This window comes from Melospiza georgiana, chromosome 1 (genome assembly GCF_028018845.1).
Source record: "Melospiza georgiana isolate bMelGeo1 chromosome 1, bMelGeo1.pri, whole genome shotgun sequence".
NCBI lineage: Eukaryota > Metazoa > Chordata > Aves > Passeriformes > Passerellidae > Melospiza > Melospiza georgiana.
The window spans coordinates 104451670-104461116 of record NC_080430.1 but is presented as its reverse complement, the minus strand read 5'-3'; positions in this window follow the sequence as shown (position 1 = coordinate 104461116).

Genomic DNA, 9447 nt, shown 5'->3' with positions numbered 1-9447 from the left:
AGGGAAAGCACCATGCTGGATTGCCTGACAGTAACTTATCTAAGAGCTCAGCTGTGAGAATATTTCAGGGTGAATATTTTTCAATGCATTTGCCTCTTTTCCATTTGGAGATTGTATATAAACATGTTTTTGCAAGACTGTTTGTCATTCAGAATGATTTACATTGAGTGAAACTCAAGTTCAGGCCCATTCACAAGAAGCTTATTGCAGATTTTCAAAGGAGAAATTCAGTCTGATCCAATTCAACACAGAGATCACAAGGCGTGCCTTCTTGCCTCAATTGGATAATTCTTTGATTTCGTTTTTTGATGTGAATATCAATTATTCATTTGAATTTTAACATTCTAGTAGTATTTGATGCTATTATAATGGTATATGCTGTTTTGGCAAATATTTCTGTGCAGATATTACTTGTGAGAAAATTTACGGCGTGAAAATTAAAACCAAGGAAATGCAGAGTTCCTTTCAAAATACAGATGAATATTCATAAAAGCATTACAGTATTTGCCTCCCTCTGATGTTTAGTGTTGTTCATTCATCCAGAGTTGGAAGGATATAAGCTGAGACATGATACTTCAAGAGAGCAGTGAAATGAGGAACTGGGGAGATTAAGTTATGAGATGATTGTAAAACTCCTGGACATTTTGGGGCTGCAAAGCCTTTTTGAAAGATGAGAGAAAATACCACTGGGTGTAATGTACAAAACTAGCTCAGAAAACAGGACGTTCAGATGCAAATTATATCAAGAGCCATGGTCCAACTGTACCTTGCAAAAAGGAATATATGGAGCATACTGAAATAACAGAAATTTCAGTAAGTTTAATTTTTCATCACATGTGAGGGCCTACTTTTAACGTGATAACATGCAGAAGTCTACATTAGAACCTGCTACAACAATGCATGGGTGAAATACTTTTTAGAAAAAAAAATCATTGAGGAAATTATGTCTCCAAATCTGTCAGGAGACTGCTTTCACAAGAGGTGACTTAGTTGACAAACCAAATGTAATAGCAAAGCCACTCAATAATGTATTGACTGTATTGTTTTGAAGTACTTGGTGTTTTTCTGGTCTCTGATTTTTATTTTGTTCTTCTTTATTTTCTTCTGCCTAGGATAAAATGTTTGGGGCAGTCTCTCAAATGCAAAGGAGTTATGTGCATCACACAGAGGTTTGCATCAAGAGGTCTGACAAAGTCAAATGCAATAAGACTTTACCAGGGTTGCACTCTGGAATTGTCAGTGTTTTGAGCCCAAAGTGGTAAAAGTGAAATAATTGTGTAATGAAACACTTAGTTAAACTGCTCAGAAACCAGCAGCTGAAGAATGTCTAATCATAATTACCTGTTTTAAAACAGTTGCAAGAAAACAAGTGAGTGGCTCTGATTTCTCTCACATATGGGGGAGTTGCTACCACAGCAGTTTCACCTCCATCCCAAAGATGGAGCACAGGAACCCAGGAGGAGCAGAACTGCCTCACCTCTTCTTATTCTGCTGGAAATACTATGTACCTGCAGGAGAAACTGCTACAAGAAAAGAGATGCTGAAAAAAGGGAAGAAGCAAAGAACAGACTAACAAAGAATACATATTATAGGTACAGAAGGACGGGCAGAATGACTTCAGAGAAAAAGCCTGGAGAGTTTTTGGGTTGGGTGTTAGTTCAAAAAGATTCTTTGCTCATTGCTCAGTGCTTTTTGTTGTTGTTGTTTGATTCCTGCCACAGTCAGGTCAAGTAGATTAGAATGTATAACAACTATCTAGATTCAGCACAAATTTCCCTGTCTACCACACAGCACTTCAGTTGAGTGTTTGTATGAGCACACAAGTTAACCTCCCTGGAAACTGAAGGAAATGCAGCTACTGTCCTCCACAGAAGAGAGTCACAAGAAGCCATTAATTTCCTTTATGTAACCAGGCAGGTGATATGAAAATTACCAGCTGGTGTGTTTGAACTTCATTCTGCCCTGAATTTAGGATGAAGGTGCCCTAGGTCCCTGCTTCACCAGTGTTTCATCAGCTGGCATTTTGAAAGCTGATTTTTCATGACACCGAGTTAAATTTGCAATAAACCAGTCATTCTTTAGGAGATCAAACACATTAAAAATAAAAAAAGTATCTTCTGAGATCCAAAGATGTCAGCACTATTTTGATCCTATGAATTTGTACTTGTACCTCTTCTACGTCCCTTTCCTAAGGTTTCTATTTCTCACCCCTCTATTTAAGTCTGAGGGATGCAGGAAAAGCTACCCCTTCACCTTCTCTCTTCACACAATAAACACTGAATGAAGTTCATGCTGCAAGCATTGGCAGTAGAATCTCTTGCTCCCCAGCAAAAAAGATTAAAAGTGTCTCTTGGCACATCTCATCGGGGGACTTCTTTTATCCTTTGAATCAACAGAAGCTTTGGATCAACAAAAAGAATGGAAGCAGGTGTGTTTTTGCCTCACGCCAATCTATCCTGCTCTCCATCTTCAGAAAATTGTTCTTTAGCTCTCCAAAGGATACTAAGCACTTGGGTAACCATTTGTTTCTGCTTTATCTTGACAGTACAAACCATAACAACAATAACCCTGGATGCAGAAGGACTCAAAATAATCTATGCTTTTATTATTATTATTTCATATACATGATGTATTGGATTAAAAACCTGCACAAGCTGTCACGTTATCAGATATGAAGCAGTATTCTTCTTCAAGGTTATGTTTAGCATTTCTCAGTTGTAGCTTTTAATCAGAAATTTCTGGCTGTCCAGAAAAAAGTATCTCTTTGGTGGATATTCTCTTATCTTTATGAAAGGTCCTTCTTGAACCACAGTTTCACACACACTCTAAGACTTTGAAAGAGTGATTTAACCTTCTGTTCCTTCCCAGAGTCTCTCATTTACACATTACGCTTTCAAGCCTATGTTGGCAGGGCTTCTTTGCACTGAACTAGATAGGGAAACATGGAGCACATGACAGGAAGCTGCTTTTTTCACTGGCAGTGCTAACCACTCAAATTGTACATGGGATTATGGCTACAGTCCATTTTCTTGAGCTAACATAAAGACAAACTTGCAGCTTGCTCTTGCTCTGCTCTAGTCTTATCTGACATGAATAAGCACAACTCCAAAGCCATACTGCGTTTCCACATGAATGTTTTTCTGCTGAAAGACAGGATATAGGATCTGTCCTACAGCAGAGTGGGAACAGTTCTTCTGGGTTTTATTTTTTGGCTTTCTTTGGGTTCTGATTTTTTTTTAATTTTGTGGAGCAAAGCAGCAATTTCCTGCCCTACTCTCCCAAAAGAAATGCTTTTGAATCAGCAAAGAGCCAGCTGTCCTCCCAGATTTGTGTTCTCTTTTTTTGTGTTTCTCTTTCAGTTATGTATTCTTGTTCCCTAACCTGCCATAACCTATTTCCATACTTCTGTAATTGCTTGAGAAAAAGCGACCTCCCCCCACCACTCCTTCCCACTGCCTGCCTCCCCAACCTGTTTCTGGAATATCAAATCCTCAAGCATTAAAAGAGGAGAGGCTTTTTTTCTCAGCTAAATTAACACCAATCTGCTCTTGTTAGCTTGTAGATCTCCTGAGAGCAGCCATACAACCTCTTCATTTCATTTCCCCTTCTCTCGCTGCTTAAGAAGTAGCACATCCTCACACCAGAGACACTTGTGTGAATCAATTTGCAGTGACCAGCTTAAATGTCTCCTGGGCCACTCAAGATTCTTTCATTTGGATTTGTAGAGTGAAGAAATAGCTACCTAGTGATGGCTGTAAAAGAAACCTGACAAGGGACAGAGGTGGAGTGCTTGGATTGGCACACCGTGCTTGCCCCTCAAGTCAGCTTCCACAGCCTCAGTGGGAGCATCATCAGGCCTGCTAAGCCTGTCTAAAACATTAATCTTTGTTATGATCCTTCCAGTTTTCTTCATACACATTGGACATTTGGGCATTTGTGTAGAAAAGCAGTCCGATTTCTTCCCTCAGGACCAGTCTCATGCCAGTAATCCTTGCCGAGCTTGACACAGGCAAGGGTGAAATCCTGGTCCAGCTAAAGTCAATAGCAACACTCCCATGGGAGTGAAAGTCCAGATCATACTGTCAGCTTTTTGCACAGGAACCAACCTTCCCATGCCTGTTTGTCTGTAGGGATGTCTGTCAAAAGAGATATTCCTTCCTCACGGAGGAGGAAGAGCTGGAAGGCAAGTAAAACAAGGCTAGTATGGAGAGGATCTTAAAAGTGATGTTAGAGCTTTTAAGGATGATCTTTCTTTCTCTTTGAAAGGTGCGTTATTAACATTGCTGTCAGGTGCAAAGATCCCCCAGGCATCCTCATCACCCACAGAATGACATAAGAAGTTGTAAGAAGCAATTAGGGCATTTTCTCCCTCTGCCTTTTCTCCAGTGAGTATTTCCTGGAGAGGAAATATACCTTAAACAAGCATAGAATCTCTGTCTCTTCTGAAAGTCACACCTACAGGGGAGGAGCTATCTAACTTCCTGGCTGATTATTCTTTAAAAAAATACCAAAAAAGCACCACGCCTTTCTTTTTACTTTTTTTTTTTTTTTTAACCATAGAAAAACCTCAATATAATCACATAACCATAAACAAGTTCCTTACTGGCCTCACTTGTCAAGCTGCTGTGCTAGCAGCTATCCAATTACTCACTAAATGTCTGTGAATTGTTTGGTCTGTTAGAGATGATTTGCAGTAGGTTGCAGACTCCAAGTTACTACGTCTTGCTGGAGAAATAAAAGTCTTCGTTGCCATAGTTTTGATGATTCTTTTTCAACATTGCATTGTGTCATTTCACTACACCTCAAAGATGAAAGTAAAATACAAAATAACATCTTCTAAGATTTTAGTGTCTTCTTGGCTCTAAAATATCCCGAGGGCAGGGAAAGGGGAACCTCAATATGATCATAACAGCATTTTCAGGATAGAAACTATGAAGGTTGTAAAAATAATAAAAAAGGTCGATGCTGCTGGTAACATTGATCTCCTTTAGCTGCAGTTTTGGGTGAGCTGAAGACACTGTTCTATGACTGGAGAATCCTCTACGTTCCCAGAGAAGTTAATAGAGAGCATAAGATTTTCATGCCCAATCCTTACTCTCTGGTAGGAATAAACAGCAGTAGCTATTTACTTGCTCTTTGTCTAGGCTATGCAATCACATTCAAAAAGCTCACATGCTCTTCACCTTCAGTAATTTAAACCTTTGGGGCTGCTGGTTTTGTTTAAAGCCACATATTCCCACTAAATGTAATCAGAAATATACCCACTATCAAAGGCAGAATATTCCCCTCTCTGTCCAGCAGATTGGTTTACTGCAAGAAAACTATCTGCACAAGCAAATATCGCAGAGATGTCAGACTTCTAACAGAGCTATGAATTTTGGTAACAGTCAGAGGTACAACATTAATAACCAGAACCATAAAACAAATCTAAAAACTGCAGAATGATAATAAAAAAATATATTTATAGAGGCAGCATGGAAGATGCAATAGTAAAAGAGCCTCCCTCTGGATCATCAATTCATGAGTTCTGTGATCCTGAATAACGGGCATGCTTCCAAACGATAAAATAAAACACATCAACTATTCAAAATCACTAACTTTCCTCTTGCATTCCTCAAAGGTGAATTGCAGCAAATGTATAAATTTTAGTGTGCAGTAACTTGCATGCATTTTACTACTATAGGAAGTGAATTTCACAGTATTTATTGGAAATCATTATCTTCCTCTGCTTTTTAAAATTAAATTTAAAATTTGCCACTGCAGCAGTAAAGCTGACACAGCCTAATACTGGTGATGGGGTGATACTTTCTGAAAGGACTCCATGGGAAGATCTGCCACAATCTGCCATTAACAGCATCTATAATGATATTTTCCTTCCAAAAATCTTCAAAAATAAAATAATTAAATGTTTGGGTCTAAGAAGGACTTATGGACAGGGATCAGAAGACCTTTAACTGATCTAAGCAGCAAGATTAAAAAAAAAACCAAACCTCCATGGAAGAAAAACACTCTGCCCTATTTTCAGTCTTATTGGTTAATTAATTCTTTAATTCTTTATAATAATTTCATGTGGGACTCTGAGAGCAGATGTAACCACTTGCTCAATTATGAAGTGTTTCACACCTGCTCTACCCAGACAGAAGAGGCAAGCAGGTGAAAAGCAAGCTTCTGCCTATTCTAATCAAGGCATTTTTTTGGCAGAAAGAGCATTTTTTTGTTATTCCAAAACAGTGCTGCTTGTAAAAATCCCCCACCACGTTGACTAAAACACATGTTAGTTCTTAACGTGGGAAAATCAGGCCTTCGCTATAAGAATGGTGTCAAACACCTTGAGTCATAAATATGAAAGCTGTATTGTATATACAGCTCAGGATATGCTTGATAAAACTGACAATCAAGGAGAGATGTAGTCAAATGCACATGAAATAAAAATCCAAATTTTTGGGTATGCACACATGCATTTGTCTCTTTCACTGTAGGTGGACAGGCAAATATGAAGTGTTCTTATCTCACCATTATTAACCAACTCACTTTCAGTAGGTGTTGGGGTAGAAATCCTTATTGTTTAGTTGAAAACTGTTTTCATTTCGGTCTGAGGAGTGGTGAGGTTTTTCTATTCTGACCTCTTTCACATGATCCCATGCTGATTTGAGTAAATGGAATTTCACCATGAGTTTCATGAACTCCCTAATCTCTTTCCAGGGGCTTTCTGACAAGACATAATTTGTGATTGCTTCTTTCAATATTATCAGATGTCTCCTGCAATCCACATCTGTTTATGGAATAAGTTCACCTGGTAATTGGTTATTATTTCACACAGGCTTATTGAGAAGGACTGGATTCAGACACTATTGTTATGGCAGTGCCTTCAGATCAGCCCTTAGGATTGTGGACCTCTGGGCTAGCTGCAAATAATGTTAAGGAAAAGCCAAAAAAGTAATGCTATTAAAGGCAGGGAAACTTCAAAAACAACAACATATGGCACATATGTAACTACTAAGTACCTACCAAGAAATCCTTGGTCTAGCACCATAAATCCTTAATCCAGAGATACCCCCAAAAGAGAGCCCCCAAATAACCTTGTAATAAGAATTCCATACTAAAGAATGGGCTCTAACATTCTCTAATCCATTTGTAGCCTTCTTCAGTACTTGCTTCTGCCTAGCAAGAGTCAGACAGAATACCAAAATGTATATGTAACTGTTTAGTCACTCGAAATCTGTAAACATTAATGGCATCACAATCAAATTGTGGCATTCTGCCTCAGATCCAGACAGACAAGGCTGAATGGGAGCAAATGTAGACAGCTAAATTGTATGTTCATATCAAATGTGTAGGGATCCCTACCTATGATTTTCCACAAGAATGTGTAAAAGGCAAGCTCTGTCAGCTGTGTTGTTGTAGCTCGTGTTTAAAGGAGGTAGACATGGGTTAGGCAGCTAACAGAGGAAATGAAAGATTATTTATCATTTGATGTTTCATAAACTATCCTATAGCAACCTGTAGAAATGTCAAACAGAAAACCCTTCATTTGGCATTTCCTTGCTGTGTTCTTGTGAGGAATCCAACTCAGCAGGGACTTAAGCCTAACACCTTCAGATCTCCCAAGTTTCGGTTCCCTCTACTACCACAGGAAACGAAATAAAAGGAGCACAGCCAGCTAATGGTGCTAGAAAGCATTGTCATTTTTTCAAACATCAGGCCTTGAGGAAGAGCAGATCATAACAACCTCTCCCAGCTCCTAACTAGAACAGCAAAAGAGGCAAACCCCTTTCTGTGTTTTCTACAGCTTATTTCTTCAGGGCTCCAGCAGCTGTTTCCTTCCTTTGGTTTATTTTAATTTAACACCACAATTTTGTGAGGAAGTGCTCAGGTGTAAAATAGAATGGTAGCACAGTCCTTGTTTTTGATACTGAAAGCAGTGAAAAACAGTAATAAGACTGGCAGATTCCCTAACAAGTATCAAATATATTTCTTTACAAAAAGATATTGGCTTTCCTTTAGTTGCTGGTGATGACAGAGCCTACACGTTGGTGTCCCAAAAATTCACTAAAAACTTAAAATGCCTAAAGCTCTCCATAGACTTGTGTTGGGTTGGGATTTTCTTTATTGTGGGAAGGTTACAGAAGTATTACACAAAGGTATTTTGCAGATGGGGTCAAAGTAGCAAACTGATTTCACTGCTGCAATGTTCCTTTCAGTGTACGTTCCTTAATTGTACCTCAGCTTTCTTTTAAGAGAAATAACTTGTTTATTTCAGGCAAAAAAAACCCAACAAAACACCTTCTTCAAGCAAGATAAAAGATAAAAACATTCATTTGTTACAACTATGCTTTCATTTCTATAAATGATATAGTCTGAAAGCAGCTGTCTGTTGCTTTGCTTTATGTAAAGGTGCTGTCCCATCCTTTATTGATGTAAACAGGCTTCTGGTCAGACTTCCACAGAGAGGAGCACAGAGACACTTTCAGCAGCAAGGGTGGCCACAGGACAAGGGGTTATGGTGAATGGGGTGACATTAGGCTGGTGACTGGTCACTAGGGGGCTTCCACAGGGCTCCATGCTTGGCCCAGTTCTCCTCAACATCTTCAACTTGGACACAAGACTCTAAGGTTGTACAAAATAAGAGTAGTTGTTGACACCTTTGAAGGTAGAGAGGCCTTGCAGAGGGACCTCAATAAAACAGAGGGCTGGGCAATTACCAACCCTATGAAGTTTAAAAAAGACTAGTGTTGGATTCTGCAGCTGGGATGGGCAAAGCCTGGAGGTACACATGGACTGGGAATGAGAGGCTGGCGAGCAGTGCCATGGAAAGGGACTCTCCTTCCATGTATCCTAGCTGATGGCAAGCTGAACATGAGCCAGCAGTGCCCTGGCAGCCAGGAGGGCCAGCCCTGTCCTGGGGGGCATCATCAGCCAGGCAAGGGAGGGGATTGTCCTGCTCTGCACTGGGGCAGCCTCACCTCGAGTGCTGGAGACAGATTTGGGTGCCACAATTTAAAAAAAGATATAAAACTATTACAAAGAGTCCAAAGGAGAGTTATGAACAACGTGAAGGGCCTTGAGTGGAAGCTGTATGAGGAGCTGCTGAGGTCACTTGGTCTGTGCAGCCTGGAGATGGGGAGACTGAGACTCACTGCAGTTACATCTGCCTCGTGAGGCGCAGAGGAGGGGCAGATGCTGATCTCTTCTCTGTGGTGACAGGAACTAAGAGAATGGCATGGAGTTGTGTCAGTGGAGGTTTAGATTGGATATTAGAGAAAGGTTCTTTACTTAGAGGGTGGTTGAGCAGTGGAACAGGCTCTCCAGGGAAGCAATCATAGCACCAAGCCTGAAAGAGTTCAAGAAGTGTTTGGAAAAATATTCTCAGCACACGGTGTGACAGCCCATGGTTCGATTCTTGGGTTGTCCTGTACAAGGCCAGGCATTGGACTTCAATGATCCCTG